Source organism: Dermochelys coriacea, chromosome 8 (assembly GCF_009764565.3).
Source record: "Dermochelys coriacea isolate rDerCor1 chromosome 8, rDerCor1.pri.v4, whole genome shotgun sequence".
Classification (NCBI taxonomy): Eukaryota; Metazoa; Chordata; order Testudines; family Dermochelyidae; genus Dermochelys; species Dermochelys coriacea.
In genome coordinates, this window is record NC_050075.1 from 66,862,679 (window position 1) to 66,878,992 (window position 16,314).

The window sequence follows — 16,314 nt, forward strand, 5'->3', positions numbered from 1 at the left end:
CACTCCGGCTCCTATGCAGAGGCGCAGCCAGGCTGCTCCACACACTGCCCCGTCCGCAGGCGCTGCCCGCAGCTCCCATTGGCCATGGTTCCTGGCCAGTGGGAGCTGCAGAGCCCCTTGGCTGACCCTATGCATAGGAGCCAGAGGGGGGATATGCTGCTGCTTCTGGGAGCCACGCGGAGCTGGGCAAGCTCCCGGCTGGAGTGCCGGCGTGAGGCAAGCCCCGGACCCCGCTCCCTGACAGGAGCTCGAAGGCTGGATTAAAATGTCTGAAGGGCCGGATGTAGTTTGCCCACCTCTGACATACACTGTAATCAAGCTGCTGTGCAGGAGCTGGTATTAGCTTAGTGTATAATCATTAGGCTCAGAAGGATTTGATTTTTATCCGTAAATGTCGATTTCACCAAACACACACACACAAGCTGATGAAAAAAATATTTCCATCGATAATAATCAAAATATATGGATAGGCAAATTTTTTTAAAAAAAAGTTAGTCCCACCTTAATGTGTATAAAATGTACTATATATAATTATTGATACATAAAGCATGTATTTACAACTATGCTAAAATAGCCAGCTCAGGCATTAACCAAGCTGGTACTGAAGATAATTATGTGGCATTCATAAAGCTTTAACTTTTTGAATCTGAATGTTTACAGTAATTAGAAATATGTCTGACCCCTCCCCTCACAATTTTCTGAAAATTTAAATGGATAAAAATCTAAAAAAACTACTTTAAATACATAAATAAATATATAAAGAATTCTATCAAGATTAATAAAAGAATTCTACCAAGCTTAATAACCATTTACTTTTATTGTTCCTATTGTTGCTAGTAGAACTGAAGACCTCTTCAGGACAAAACAGAAATAGTGGAGTGTTTCACCCCAAAGTGACTCTAATTGTCAGGTATACACAGTATCAGTAGCATAATGCAACACGCTGCATTGGCAACAGATGGAAGGAGTCCTGGGGTGGCTGTCACTCAGAGCCTGAATGGCCCATGCGTCAATGATGTAGTCAACTTGGCATATTGTAGGACGGAAAAAAAATCCATATAATCCATGCACAGGGGGTTGGACATGGGGAGAGATGGGATGGGAAGAGGAAAAGCAGAATCTCTGTATGTATGATCCAATAACTATCTTGTTAGTGCAGGGTACAATGGCTCAGTATAGATGATTGGACACATTTTGCTGCTGTATTAAAAAGGTGCAGGGTGTGCTCCCATCCTACCATAGAACAATACCGTTTTCAGCATATCAACCAGCTGACAGCTTGATTGTCCCCTACTGCTTCTAGTCCCTTATCCTTCCACTGGTCTTCCTTGCTTACCAGTCCTTGCAGCAGACCCCAGTTCTCTCTAGTAATGGGCTTCTCATAATGATCCAAACTTTGTAGATCTATGGACTTCCCTCCTGGCCTGGATCTATAGTTCTTTACTTAGTCCATTCCTGCTGTTCCATAGTTAGCAGGCTGTATCCTTTTGGGATTGAACTGTGCCAACAAAAGCAATAGGCAGATTATTCCTAATCCTCTCTTGTGCTCTAGTATGAATCCAACTTTGCTGCAGTGGGGATGGTTGTGTTGTAGTGGAAATTAGCTTCCTGTGATGTCTCCTTCACCCCACTCACCCACAGAGCACAAAGTATAATTCAACCCTTAGTCTTTTGCATATTCGTGTTTCTTCAGTACTTCCTATAGATAAAAACACAAAGTCATTTTGTGAAGCATCTTCCACATAAAATATGGGCCTGATCCTGCTAACCCAAACCTGACTTAATTGGAGCTACTCATATGAGTAAAAGGTATGAAAACTTTGGGACTATTTCAAATGGCTTAGGAAATTTAAGCAATATAATAACATTGTTAATTAATAAATAATAGCAGATGGAGATACTGAGGAAATATGAAGTTGGAAGAAAGACATATTGTAGGTTAGATTTGTAAAGTAGAGAGTCAACAAGACCTTCTCAAGGATTCTCAAAGTCATCCAGCATATAAAATAGTCTATATGATGGCCTGGTCAGTTTTTCTAATACAAGCAAATCATGGTCTTTCACATGGTGCATCAGTCGACCCTAGATCTCATACCATATGCTCCTTGCTGACCTGCAGTATCTTGTACCAGTACATACTGCATGGGGTTTAAATAGCATAAAAATTCCTTACTGCTGACTTCACTCTCATACTTGACAGGATTATTATGTTTTGATAATTCTATTGGCCATTTACCTGAATTCAACATACTCATATATGTAGAACTCTCTTCAGAGCTGTCCCATCCTCACCTTTCATACATATTCCAGATGTAATATTTTTATATTTATTTTGAGGGGTCTTTGGTCTGTCTTCACCACTTCGTTATTAAATAGGTAGCTAGTCACTTTCAGTCACTGACTTTATCAGGATCCAATCTTGCTCCCAATGAAGTCTGATGCAAAACTCTAATTTACTTAAGGGTTAGGCCCTTAAACAGCACATACTTTATAATTGTTACTTATTTAGTCTTCATCGTAGAGGCTTCTTGAACACTTAGGCTGAGATTTGCAAAGTCACCTAAGAGGTTTGGCCACCAGTTCCCATTGAAACAAATAGGAACGAGGCATCCAAATCCCTGGATGTCTCAAAAATTGCAGTCATAATTTTTCACTTGTCTGAGTTCAAATTCCACTTTCTTACTTGTTCTTTCTATTATTGAGTTTCATTAGAATGAAATGTTTGTTTGCTGAAGAGGGTGTGGGTGGCCACTTCCTCTTTACCTGGAAGTAGTCAACAGAAAAAAGGTTTTAAAAGGCACACATTTTAAAAACAGTCCTGTATCTTATTTTGGCCTATCTCTCCTCCAGTTCCACAGAAGTGTGTATAATTGAGTAAAAAAGGGAGACTGGAAAGAACAGCAGCAATCAGCACCTAAGAGGGGAAAATGTTATTAGGTTACCAGCTCAAGTCTACAGTGGTTGGTTTGCCCCTTTTTGGAAAAACAAAATAAAACATAAAAGACCCAGCTGCAGATTCTAAAAGTAGTTCTTAGCACCTAAAGGCATTCGTGCTTATAAATAATTTAATGCAAAATACTCAAGCAGTTATTTATTTTTTTGTTTTAAGGAGGAACCATTGTCTGGAAAAGCCTCAGCAGTCACTGGAGTTGAGAGGAGTTGAAGGTTCAGATAACAAGGATTGACATAACTGTAGGTTCACACCCAAAATAAACAGAGGGCCAAATTCATCTCTGGAATAATTCCATTAATAATGACGTATTCACTAGGGATGAATGTAGTCCAGAGTCTCTTACTCTCTATACATCATAGTCATAAACAGCAACCCTCTTGATCCAATATCCAGATTGGTTTGTTTCTTCCTGGAACCAAGTACCCTGCCTTCCTCCATTTACAGACCTGCTTCCCTGAAGAAGACCAGCTGCCAGTCTTCCTTCCAGGAATAGTAACTTCCTGTGGGTAGAGCAGGTATTATACTTTCCTTCTCTCCAGAAATAACCCTTTCCTGCCTTTGCTGAGGATAAGGTACATACTTCCTGTGACAGTATCCCCACACATAGAAAATGCTATCTTTAAATAACTTTTAACAAATGGATGTTTAATTAAAAAAAGAAGTAAGCACATTTTAAAGTAAAAGTAATAATCCCCCTCAAGCAGTTTATATCAAATGCTTTCGCTTCTGTCCTAGCTGCATGCACTCACACTGCAACAAATAGTCCAAGATAGAGAGATTCAGTGATAAGTGTTTTGTGCCTGTGCTGCTTACCTGTGAACACCAATTGGGGCAGCTTTGGGATTGTTCTGGACAAAACATATTGTTCATCTGTAGAGTGCCAAGAAATTTCTTGCACCACAGGAAAGATGAGAGAATCATGGAGGAACATGATCAAATCACTGACAAGTAAAGACATGTGTGAATTAACCTGGAGTCTGCATTTTCTTCTGCTAACTCATTTATGTGATCCACAGCATTAAAACATGCTGTGACTATTTTTTATAATACAGACAACCACAGTTTCTGCAGCGTGAGGGGCTCCATTGTGTCTTATTAGCACAGGCATGAATGTGGGTGGTGTGGAGCAGTAACATGCCTGAGGAATAGGAGATAGTCTGTCTGTGGCATACCCTGGCAGGCATTGAGAGTGTGCTGCCGCCATCCACCTTTTTAAGAGTGGCCACCAAGACAGTTCTTTGAACATAAACATGGAGTTACACGAGGGATATACTTGGCCCACTGTGTCTAGTTAAATCATACATGGGTTGATCTTTCCAGGCATTCAGCAAGTGCTGAGTATGCTCAACTGCCCATGAAGTTAATGGGCACTCAGCACCTCCTAGCAGAAGATCAGTAGGTCCTGAACCCAGGCATGCTGGCTTTCAGGCTGCTGCTGCATCCAGAACACCATTGTGGCTCTACTAGTGACTGGAGATTTGGGAGTCCTAAAGCTTTACACTCCACTAAAGCTACTGCCCCCAGAGACATGACTGGAATATCTACAGAGTCTCTGATTGGGCCAGGTGTGCTATTTAAGCCAGAAAGAGACACAGGAAGTTGTCTATCCAGCAAGGTGGATTCTGGCTTGATGGTGCTAAGGACTGTGCCAGCTGCTGCCTGACTCCCAGCCTTGTATACATTTCCTGACTTTGATCCTGCTTCTGCCCTCAGTCTTGTTCTGGTCCCTGAACCCTGTCACTCTAGTTTCTGACAACTCTGGCTCAGACCCTAGATTATGGCTCTTTGGCCTCTGACTCAGCACTGACCATTAGCTTTGACTCCTGTTTCCTGTCTGACCCCAGGTCTGACTTTCAGCAGTGACATCTGACTCTGGACCTGCCCATGGGCCTGGACCTGGATTGTTCTGGACCTGCCCATGGTTCCTGAATATTGCACTGACCACCAATCCAGACTGCCCAGGGTCACTGGCACCTATCTTCCACAGACCCTCACAGTCAGCTCTTTGCAGCGTCAAGTACCCAGCAGTTAACAGGGAAGATTGTTAATGTGGTGTGGTTGAATAATGGTCTCCAGGGCTTCCAAAGCCAGGAAAAGCATAGCCTGTATCACTTTTTTTTTTGCTAGAAACTGGGAATGGGCAAGAGAGGATGGATCACTTGATGATTACCTGTTCTGTTCATTCTGTGGGACACCTGGCATTGGCCACTGTTGGAAGACAGGATACTGGGCTAGATGGACCTTTGGTCTGACCCAGTATGATCGTTCTTATGTTTTATTTTTTCAGGATGGCCATGTTTGAGCAGAACTGAAAATTATTATTACATATTTATGAAGCTTGATGAACATTCCTCTAAGGTGGAATAACTTCTCAAGTGAGGACATCTAAAGTAAATGTCCAAGGAAACATGGAGGCTTTGTCTGAGCAGCAAAGAAGTTGCTGCTCTAGCTCATTCTAGGACTGTGGTCTGCACAGCGCTTGCTGGTGATCCAGAGAGCAGGTTGGCCACATGGTGCTGCCTCTTATCATTAATCCCAGAACCTGATGCTGCACTTGCTTTATGTCCAGCAGCAAAGTGGAAAGAAGTTAAGTGGAAAGACTTAATCCTCTCCACCTTCAAATTGCCGGCAACACCTTCAATAATACACTCCATAAGAGTTTTACTGCCATCTCCCACAGATATCCAAAAGCAACATTTATCCCACCTTCATGAAACTTGTGCTTTAATAGAAAACCTTAAGTGACCTCAGCAGGGTTAAGGCAGAATAACTTCCCAAATGCATAGAATGTGTGATGATCAGATATACTGACTCAGGACCTATGCTGAGATAAAGATCTTAGACACCATTAATGATTTCTTGGAGCAGCTACTTCTGGAATCCACAGGGGAGAGGCAATTCCTGATTTAGTGCTAAATAGACCACAGGATCTGGTCCAAGTGGTGAATATGGTTGAAGCGACTGGTAATAACAACCATAATCTAATTAAATTTAATATCCTTGTGGGACAGGAGATACCAAAGAAGGCTACCACAGTAGCATTTAACTTCACAAAGGGGAGCTACACAAAAAAAATGAGGAAACTAGTTAAATGGAAATTAAAAGGTACAGTCACAAGAGTGAAATGCCTGCAAGCTGCATGGAAACTTTTTAAAACCACCATAATAGAGGCTCAAATTAAATGTATACCCAAATTAAAAAAACCATAGTAAGAGGATCAAAAAAGTGCCACCATGGCTAAACAACAAAGTAAAAGAAGCAGTTAGAGGCAAAAAGGCATCCTTTAAAAACTGGAAGTCGTATCCTGCTGAGGAAAATACAAAGGAACATAAACTGTGGCAAGTCAAGTGTAACAGTATATTTGTCAGGCCAAAAAGGAATTTGAAGAGCAACTAGCAAAAGACACACAAACTAGCAGCAAAATATGTTTTAAGTATATCAGAAGCAGGAAGGCTGCCAAACAATCAGTGTGGTCACTGGATAATAAAAGTGCTAAAGGAGCACTCAAGGAAGACAAGGCCATTGCGGAGAAGCTAAATGCATTATTTGCATCAGTCTTCACTGCAGAGAATGTGAGGGAGATTCCCATACATGAGGTATTTTTCAATGACAAATCTGATGAACTGTCATGGATTGAGGTGTCACTAGAGGAGGGTTTGAAAGAAGTTGATAAATTGTACAGTAATAAGTCACCAGGACCATATGGTATTCACCCAAGAGTTCTGAAGGAACTCAAATAAAAAATTGCAAAACTACTAGTATAGTACGTAACCTATCACTTAAATCAACTTCAATACCTGGTGACTGGAGGATAGTAACTGTGACATCAAGCTTTTAAAAAAGGTTCCAGAGGTGATCCTGGTAAGTAGAGGTCAGTAAGCCTAACTTAAATACCTCACAAATTGGTTGAAACTATGGAAAAGAACAGAATTACCAGACACATAAATGAACATGATTTGTTGGGGAAGAGCCAACACAGCTTTTGTAAAGGGAAATCATGCCTAACTAATCTATTAGAATTCTTTGGGGGTGGGTCAACAAATGTGTGGACAAGGGTGATCCAATGTATATAGTGTACTTGGACTTTCAGAAAGCCTTTGACAAGGTCCCTCATCAAAAGCTCTTAAGCAAAGTAAACAGTCATGGGGATAAGGGAAGGTCCTCTCATGGATCAATAACTGGTTAAAAGACAGGAAACAAAGGGTAGGAATAAATGGTCAGTTTTCAGAATGGAGAGACGTAAATAGCGGCATCCCCCCTGGGATCTATACTGGGACCAGTGTTATACAATTTATTCATAAATGATCTGGAAAAAGGGGTAAATAATGAGTTAGCAAAATTTGCAGATGATACAAAATTATTCAAGATTGTAATCTGCTTTGGACTTAACTAAGGGATTTCACAAAACTGGGTGATTGGTCAACAAAATGGCAGATGAAACTCAGTGTTGATAAATGCAAAGTAGTGCACATTGGAAAACATAATTCCAACTATACATACAGAATGAAGGCATCTAAATTAGTTGTTAGCACTCAAGAAAGAGATCTTGGAGTCATTGTGGAGGTCTCTGAAAATATTTGCTCAATGTACAGTTGCAGTCAAAAAAGCTAACAATGTTTGGAACCATTAGGAAAGGGATAGATAATAAGACAGAAAATATCATTATATCATTGTGTAAAACCATGGTACATTCACCTGGAATACTCTGTGCAGTGTTGGTTGCTCCATTTCAAAAATGATATATTAGAATTGGAAAAGTACAGAGAAGGGTAACAAAGATGATTGGGGTATGGAACAACTTTTGTATGAGGAGAGATTAAAAAGACTGGGACTGCTCATTTTAGAAGAGAGATGACTAAGGGAGGATATGATAGAGATGTATAAAATCATGAATGGTGTGGAGAAAGTGAATAGGGAAGGAATATTTACAACTTCAGATAACACAAGAACCAGGGGTTACCTAATGAAATTAATAGGCAGCAGGTTTAAAACAAACAAAAACAAACTTGTTGCTGGGGATATTGTGAAGACCAAAAGTTCAGTGGGTTCAAAAAAGAATTAGACAAGTTGGTGAAGGATAGGTCCATCAATGGCTATTAGACAAGATGATCAGGGATGTTCTGGGTGTTCTAAGCCTCTAACTAACAGAAGCGGATGACGAGGAAGTGGATGACAGGGAAGGACCATTGGTCTGACCTAGTATTGTCATTCTTATGTTCGTATCTCTTGATACAATTGACATAAATCCCTTGAGGCAACTGCGAGGGCTCTGCTGCTGTAAGTACATATGGAAAAATCAATGCAGTCCAAATCTGTATTAACTTTTCTATGGCCTCCTCTAAGTACTGGGTAACCCCTCATGAGGGATTCTGAGCCTGGTTGAAAAGGACAGCAAGACTCCAAATACAATATTTTTAAATTCTCATGATTTTTAAGATGATCTTAGGGCTTTGGGGGCCTGACTCATGATTTAAATTTTTTTTTGATGGGGTTGGCAATACTGAAAATGCTAAGGGCCAGCATAGTGTTCTAGTGCAGGGGTTCTTGCAACAAATCTTGCTGGTGGCCAAGCTGACACTTTTTCCTAAAATTATTTATTTTTCCTAAATTAATAAAAATACTATGCACATATATACAAATCATTGTAATTTATTTATGTAAAAGTTTGGGGTTTTTTTGCAGACTCAATAATAGAAATAATGCATAGTTATCTCTATTCTTTACTGGACCTAACAGACTAGAAACACAAATAAGGTGCTTTGAATGTTCTTGTCTTTTTTATTATTGTTTCTTTTGCTTTTTTGGTAAAAGCGGTTGTACAACAATTCTGACAATTAAAAATGCTTTGACATAATAGAAGTCCAAATAATTACATATCTGGGCAGCTTGGGTCTGGGGAGGAGAGCCCAGGGCTCCTCCAGGCAGGTGGCAGGGCTCAGGGCCTCAGCTGGTGGGTGGGTGCTTCGGACTTCAGCCAACCTGGGGCTCCTCTGAGCAGGAATGTGTGTGTGACAGTGACACTCGGGGCTTCGGCCAGCCAGGGCTCCTCCAGCCGTGGTGGGGAGGGACACACATGCTTGGGGCTTCTCCGGGCGGGGGGCTTGTGGCTCTAGTTGCGGGGTGGTGATGGTAGAGGGGTCTCGGGACTCCGGCTGCTGGGGGCAGGGGTGGGTGGAAGGGGTGGAGTCAGGAGCTAGCCTCCCCCAAGGGGGGCTCCACCTGCTGCCCATGTGCCCACCGCTCGCCTCCTGCATCCGTCCTCAGTCCCCCACACACCTTACTCCCCTGCCATAGACACCCCCCTGCCCATCGCAAGAACCCCTGCTCACTGGTGGCTCACTGCTCACCTCCTTACTGCATACCACCCGCTCGCAGCCGGACCTCCCGTGCCTGCCTTCTCACCCTGCTGCTGGCTCGTCACTCGCCTCCTTTCTCCCCGCCAGGCCCCCCCACCACTTACCTTGTTGCTTGCCTCCTACTGCCCCTGCCCACCACTGCTTGCCTCCTCATCACCTTAATATTGGTGCATGTAACAAAAATTCATATGGTGGGGGTGGGGTTTGGAGTGTGGCAGGGGGCTCAGGGCTGGGGCAGCGGGCTGACGTGCAAGGGTGTGAGAGCTCCGGCTGGGGGGTGCGGGCTTTGGGGTGGGGCCGGGGATGAGGGGTTTGGGGCAGGGGCAGAGGGTTGGGGTGCAGGGGTGTGAGGGCTCCAGATGGGGGTGTGAGCTCTGGGGTGGGGCAGGGATGAGGGGTTTGGGGTGCAGGAGGGTTGTCCGGGGCTATGATGGGGAGAGAGGACTCCCCCCAGCTCTCTCTCCCTGCAGCAGTACCTGGGCTGGGGTGGAGAGGTGCCTCTCCCTGCTGCGGCAACTCCGGTGCTGGGCCTGCAGGATAGGTGCCCCTTTGCCCCAACAGGTTTGGGCTGGGAAAGGGGCGCTCAGGTTGGGCCTGGGGCTGCGCTGCCATGACTGTGGTTGGGTCTGGGCCGGCCTGCTCCGTCTGTGCCAACCCGGCCGAAGCAGTGTTGGGGCTGGTGGGGGGGGGGGGCGCCCCGGCCATGGCAGGTTGGGTCTGGGCTAAGTTGGGGCTGGGGGGAGAGACGCCCCTCCCCCGGCCTGTCCCCGGGTGGGTTCCCTGAGCACCTGCATGGTGCTAACTAGGCTGCTGCACGGCTGTGCAGCTTACAGGGATCTTGGAGGGGCTGTTGCTTACCCCTCCCCCGCCCAGGAAACTGCCTTGGCCTCAGGGAAACCCCCCGGTGGCCACATACAGCCATGGTGGCTGCATTTGAGAAACAGTGTTCTAGGGTCAATCAATGCCTGGTGGAGTTCAGGCCCAATATGTATCCCTCATTCCTTGGGTTTGCAGAGGTTGAGTGCGCTATGGAGATAGCAGGCCAGTCCATGTTGGGTAATACTATGTTTAAAAGTGTAGCCTAGGCAGAGCCATATTAGACTTTTGTACTGAACCACAATGATCCTTTCAATTTATGCTCTGTTTTCCTGTGTGTTCCAGTGTTCTGCTTACTCTTATCACTGCAGCCAGATATTGACCTGGTGGTTTTAAGTTTCCATCCACTGTCAGCCAAGCACATTATCCTGATAAGTGTGTTTCGCTTGTGACCACTTGTGCGTCCCCTTGTTCTGTTCTCCTGCCTGATTATCATTGTTTTACATAACCTCTTTTTACGCCACAGCCTCCTTTGTCCAGCTTCTTTTAAGTCCAGTTTTGTCCTCCCTCTGTATAAAAGAGATGGAGAGTTATTGATCCATTGCAGTTACTACTATAGGGAAATGTAAATGTTAAGATAAAATAATCTCCTTAAAATATCAGCTGCTAACAGGACTTTTGTTTTTCAAGTTCAGTATTATTTTAAATCTTTGTAAAATAATTCATCCAGATAACTACATATGGGTTACATCTTAAAGCCCTTGCCAGGCAAACTCCCATAAGAGTCAGTGTAAAAATGGATAAGGATGTAGGCAAATAAGCAGGAAAAACACAAAGGATGTAATCCTGGTCCCTTTGAAGTCAATGGCAAAACTCCCATTAACTTTAGTGGAGCCAGGATTTCACACATAAAGACCAAACTCTGCACTCCTAAATCAAGCTAACTTGAAGTGAGTTCAGTGGAACTTGATTAAGGACCATAGAATTTGTTTTGTGGAGAGGGCTGGAGAGGAAAGCAATAGCAATAAACACTGTACAGCACTCAGTACATCACACACAACAGAAAACGTAACTAATGATAACAGGTGAGTTTTAGTAGATATGAACAGCAGCAATATTATTAAACATAGATTATTAGAACAGTTGTGCAGTTAGAATAGCTATCATGGGGGAGAGAGAGAGTAGGGTGTTTTCATTAATTATTCATTAGTTGGAAGATCTATATTCTGCCTCAGACTGACATTTTCACCATCTGCTAGAAACCTCACTTTCATGTGAGCAAATCGTAAAACACTTTCCCAGATGATAAAGGCTCAAATTTTTGTAACGCTTTGCCCTTTCAGAGTAATTGCTATTCAGTTCTTCCAGGCTGTAAATAAGGTTGATTTGTTTTCTTTAAGGTTTCCAGTGTAAATATACAGGAAAGTGTTACGAAGACCAGATCACTGTAATTCCTACATATTTGGATGTGCTTGACTGGCATCCTGTTAGGGATACAGTACACTTGTTTTTCTAAATTGTAATAGGGGTCATTCTGAGGCTTTGATCCTGCATACACTTATGCACGTATTTAGAAGTATTCCTCTGAGTAAATCCCAAATGTGGGACTGGGACCCTCATTTTAAAAGGACACAGTGGTCAGATTCATTCCTAGTGTAACTCTAGTGAAATAAAGTCTTCACTGGGGATTAATTGTCTCAAGGGTGTTTAATTATCTGTGAAAACCCCTTATTAAATACAGATGCACTGCTGCAAATGAGTATAATGCAATTACATGGTTGAGAAAATGACCATGCACTTGCCCTTTCTTTGAAGGTGCCATTTAAATACATAAAAAATGCTGTGTTGGCCACAAGGGGAATTGATGAGGACTATGGGGAAATGCCATGGGCCAAGGCACACTGATAGGGATTGTGGGAAAACTTACACTGCCATTGCCCTTGCTTAGCCTATTCTGAGAAGACTTCAGGTTCCAGGGCTGGGTCAGCACCTTTCAGAGTGACACAGAGAAACACACTTTCAGAGAAACTCACTTTCAGAGAAACACACTTATCAGGATAATTTCAGAGGCATTGAAATTTCTATACATGTTTTAAAGAACAAAATAGTCCCTATATCACAATAAAATTCAGGAAAAGCTCTGGTTTGAGTTAAACAGAAGTCAAGGATCTATTACACAACACACTTATGGTGACTACAGCAACAGATGGACAAATTCTGCCAGTCCTTTTTATCCCTGCTATTTTTTGAATGTTGGCTGGTGAAAAATATGGCATCCAAAAGGGCAATAGGGCTTAGCAGTAGGCTAATCCTACATGACTCTGCATATCATTCCACAGCTTGCAGAAAAGACAGGGGAGGGAGACCATCTTCAAAGTGCAATCCTGTTTATGGAAAAGCACAATCTGGGGCTGACATCGGCCAGGCTCACTGCCTAAATTATCATGATGGCTGGCTCATATTCAAGAACTGCCTGAGTAACAGTTTGGAAGTACACGTTACTCTGCTTTGCGTAGAGGATTACATCCAGCTTTCAGGAAATCTAGCACTGAGTATTGTGGTTGCCAGTAACATAATAGGCCAGATCCTGTAGTCTTTATTCTGTTAAAATTTTCACTGACTGTAATGGGAATTTTCCTGAGAAAAGACTGCAGGCTTGGTCCCACCATTTAACACTGTTTCTACTCTGAAGTGAAACTTGTTTACATAGGTCTGTATTTTTACAGTACATTTGGAATGTTGTAATTTTGGAGAAGATGTAACCAAACTCATCATGGAAACATAAACGCCCCTCTTGCTTTTTCACTGCACAGGAAAGATGAAAATTGAATAAATGATGTGCAGCTTGACTCTGTAAAAAAGGCATTATGGGAGTCCACTTTTAAAATTGTCTCCTTTTATGATTTCCAGGATGAACTAGCTGGATTTACAAGAAAGATAATGTTTGCATCTAATTTGTAAAGTCAGGCTGAGTTCTGAAACTCAGCCTGCGTTTTTTCTGGCTCATGTACTATCACCAACCATCAAGATTCCACAGGCCACATTCTGCTCTCCTTTACACCTATTGCAAATCCATTGGGCCTGGGTTTCCACTACTGTGAACTTACAAAAGGCATTTACATCAGTGCAAAGTGCCGGTAAAATGCTCCAAAATCACAATCATCTTGAATTTTAATATTAAGAACAATAAATAATCTTTTCCCTAGAGTTTTTCAGTGGTAATGACAGCAAGGTTATCCATGCAATCTTACAAGGTCCATCCATGACTTTTCCTTTCACCATTCACACACTCCAAAAATACCCTGCCTAAGGTTCTTTTTGGGAACATGATTAGTAATATAAACAATGCATACTAACATAAGAATTTATTTATCTAGTTCCTGCCTTTTCAAAATATTCCTTTTATAATTCACATTTCTGGGCAATATTCAGTATTTATGATTAGAATAAATACAGAAATGGCTTTTGTGCTGGATTCTGTTTTTTCATAACAAGTTGGCAATTGGATGAACTTGTCAGGATGAGTCAAATTGAGACAATACAGTTTAATTCCCCTAGCCCACAGCAGAACCTCTAACCTAGGTCATACATTACATGAAGCTTTAAACATGTCCTGCTACTACAGCAAACTCCATCGACTCTGTGAATGTTAACTTACATGCTTCAGCAGTTTTATTGTCTTTCAAATGAAAAGCATCTTCAAATGAACCTCTAGGGAACTTTTTAGAGCAATTTAGATCCTTGGCTTTACTAACTTCTCACAAAATCCTTTAATAGCAACACACAACAGATGGACAGCTACCAATGTTCATAACTGTATTTGGCATTTTATGACCTATACAGTAATGCCAAATATAAATCTCAGTATAATAATAAATATATTAAAGTGGCATGTTTCTGTCACTACTTTTAGTGCAATGAAAACAGCAGATCTCAGTTTTGGTATTTGAGTTTATATGGTAGTTCTGAACCCAACTATTTTCTTTACTTCCTGTTTTTTCAATTCCTGATTTTGCATGAATGGTGAAGCCAGTTTTAACACTATATTGACCATCTTCAGAGATGAAGGAAGAACTTTGGATACTGGCACATTAGGGTGGTCCTAGGGCTAGGAGATAAAAAATTATGCCTGTCTTTATCACTGATTTCCTGTATGATTGGAGGTAAGTCACTGATAGCCAACTTTTCAAAAGTGGCCTCCAATTTGGGGTGCCCCAATTTTGGGGTGCCCAACTTTAGAGCGCTAGAGTCTGGTTTTCACAGGTGATGAGCACCGACAGCTGCAGTTTACTTCAACTGGACTTGTGGGTGCTCAGCAACAAAATCAGACCTCAGGGTAAACCATGACCCTGCTGAAATGAATGGAAATTTTGCCATTGACTTCAGTGGAGCCAGGAGTTCACCCTGGAGTCTAAAATTGGGTGCCCAGAAATAAAGGCAACCAAAACTAAGAGAGCAGTTTTGAAAATTTGTGTCTAATCTTTCTGTGTTTCAGTTTCCTTATCTGCAAAATAGGAATAATAATACATATGTCCCAGCGGTATTATTGTTAGTTATTACAATCTTGGCACACTGAGTGAAAACTAGTCCCCTCTGGCTAGCTAAAACCATGGCAAACCATCTTTGTTAGAATGCCCTCCCCCTCTCTCTGAGGGTATTTTACTCTCCAAGGCAGCAGTTCCCAAACTTTTTACCTGCATGATCCCATTTTCAGACTTACTGCTTCCCACAATCTCAGATAGCATGGAGGAAGCCACTTTGTAGAGAAAAATGGTGTTCTTTGCACAGAAGATTGCAACCGCATCCGCAGATGCTGCGATTCCACTTGGGGCACCACTGCCCTATGAGTACATTGCCATGCTTCCTTCAGTACTTGCAGATGCTGCATATGGTTATCTCACAAAAGTATCTTAAGACTCTTGAGATTGATAGGGTTGATAGAGAAGGAAAAATCATGGAGCAGGTCCTCAAGGAAACCCTTTTGAAGCACTTGGAGGAGAGGAAGGTGGTCAGGAACAGTTAACATGGATTCACCAAGGGCAAGTCATGCCTGACCAACCTGATTACTTTCTATGATGAGATAACTGGCTCAGTGGATATGGGAAAAGCAGTGGATGTGATATATCCTAACTTTAGTAAAGCTTTTGATACGGTCTCCCACAGTATTCTTGCCAGCAAGTAAAAAAAGTATGGATTGGATGAATGGACTATAAGGTGGATAGAAAGCTGGCTAAATTGTCAGGCTCAACGGGTAATGATCAATGGCTCAATGTCTAGTTTGCAGCCGGTATCAAGTGGAGTGCCCCAGGGATCGGTCCAGGGGCCGGTTTTGTTCAACATCTTTATTAATGATCTGGAAGATGGGATAGATTGCACCCTCAGTAAGTTTGTGGATGACACTAAAATGGGGGAAGAGGTAGATATGCTGGAGGGTAGGAATAGGGTTCAGAGTGACCTAGACAAATTGGAGGATTGGGCCAAAAGAAATCTGATGAGGTCCTGCACTTAGGATGGAAGAATCCCATGTACTGCTGTAGGCTTGGGACTAACTGGCTACGTGGCAGTTCTGCAGAAAAGGACCTGGGGATTACAGTGGACGAGAAGCTGGATATGAGTCAACAGTGTGCCATTGTTGCCAAGAAGGCTAACGGCATATTGGGCTGCATTAGCAGGAGAATTCCCAGCAGATTGAGGGAAGTGATTATTCCCCTCTATTTGGCACTGGTGAAGCCACATCTGGAGTACTGCATCCAATTTTGGGCTCCCCACTACGGAAAGGATGTGGACAAATTGGAGAGAGTCCAGCAGAGGGCAACAAAAATGATCAGGGGGCTGGGGCACATGACTTATGAGGAGAGGCTGAGGGAACTGGGCTTGTTTAGTCTGCAGAAGAGAAGAGTGAGCAGGGATACGATAGCTGCTTTCAGCTACCTGAAGGGAGGTTCCAAAGAGGATGGAGCTTGGCTGTTCTCAGTGGTGGCAGATGACAGAACAAGGAGCAATGGTCTCAAGTTGTAGTGGGGATGGTCTAGGTTGAATATTAGGAAACACTATTTCACTATGAGGGTAGTGAAGCACTGGAATGAGTTACCTAGGGAGGTGGTGGAATCTCCATCCTTCGAGGTTTCTAAGGCCTGGCTTGACAAAGCCCTGGCTGGGATGATTTAGTTAGTGTTGGTCCTGCTTTGA

General features: G+C 42.7%; 1 long non-coding RNA gene across 2 annotated transcripts in view; it reads right to left on the reverse strand.

The window, feature by feature from the left end:
• Positions 1 to 507: 507 nt before the first annotated feature.
• The window catches only part of LOC122461292, a 30,894-nt gene continuing 15,087 nt past the window's right edge, over positions 508 to 16,314 (reverse strand). The window contains exons 1-4 of one of the 2 annotated variants that reach the window (XR_006283188.1): positions 12,053 to 12,098; positions 10,483 to 10,694; positions 3,767 to 3,894; positions 508 to 1,699 (exon numbers count right to left, since the gene is read on the reverse strand). This is a non-coding gene — a long non-coding RNA (uncharacterized LOC122461292). Of the gene's footprint in view, positions 1,700 to 3,766; positions 3,895 to 10,482; positions 10,695 to 12,052; positions 12,099 to 16,314 lie in introns of those variants that run through there. The other variant, XR_006283187.1, reaches the window with a different exon arrangement.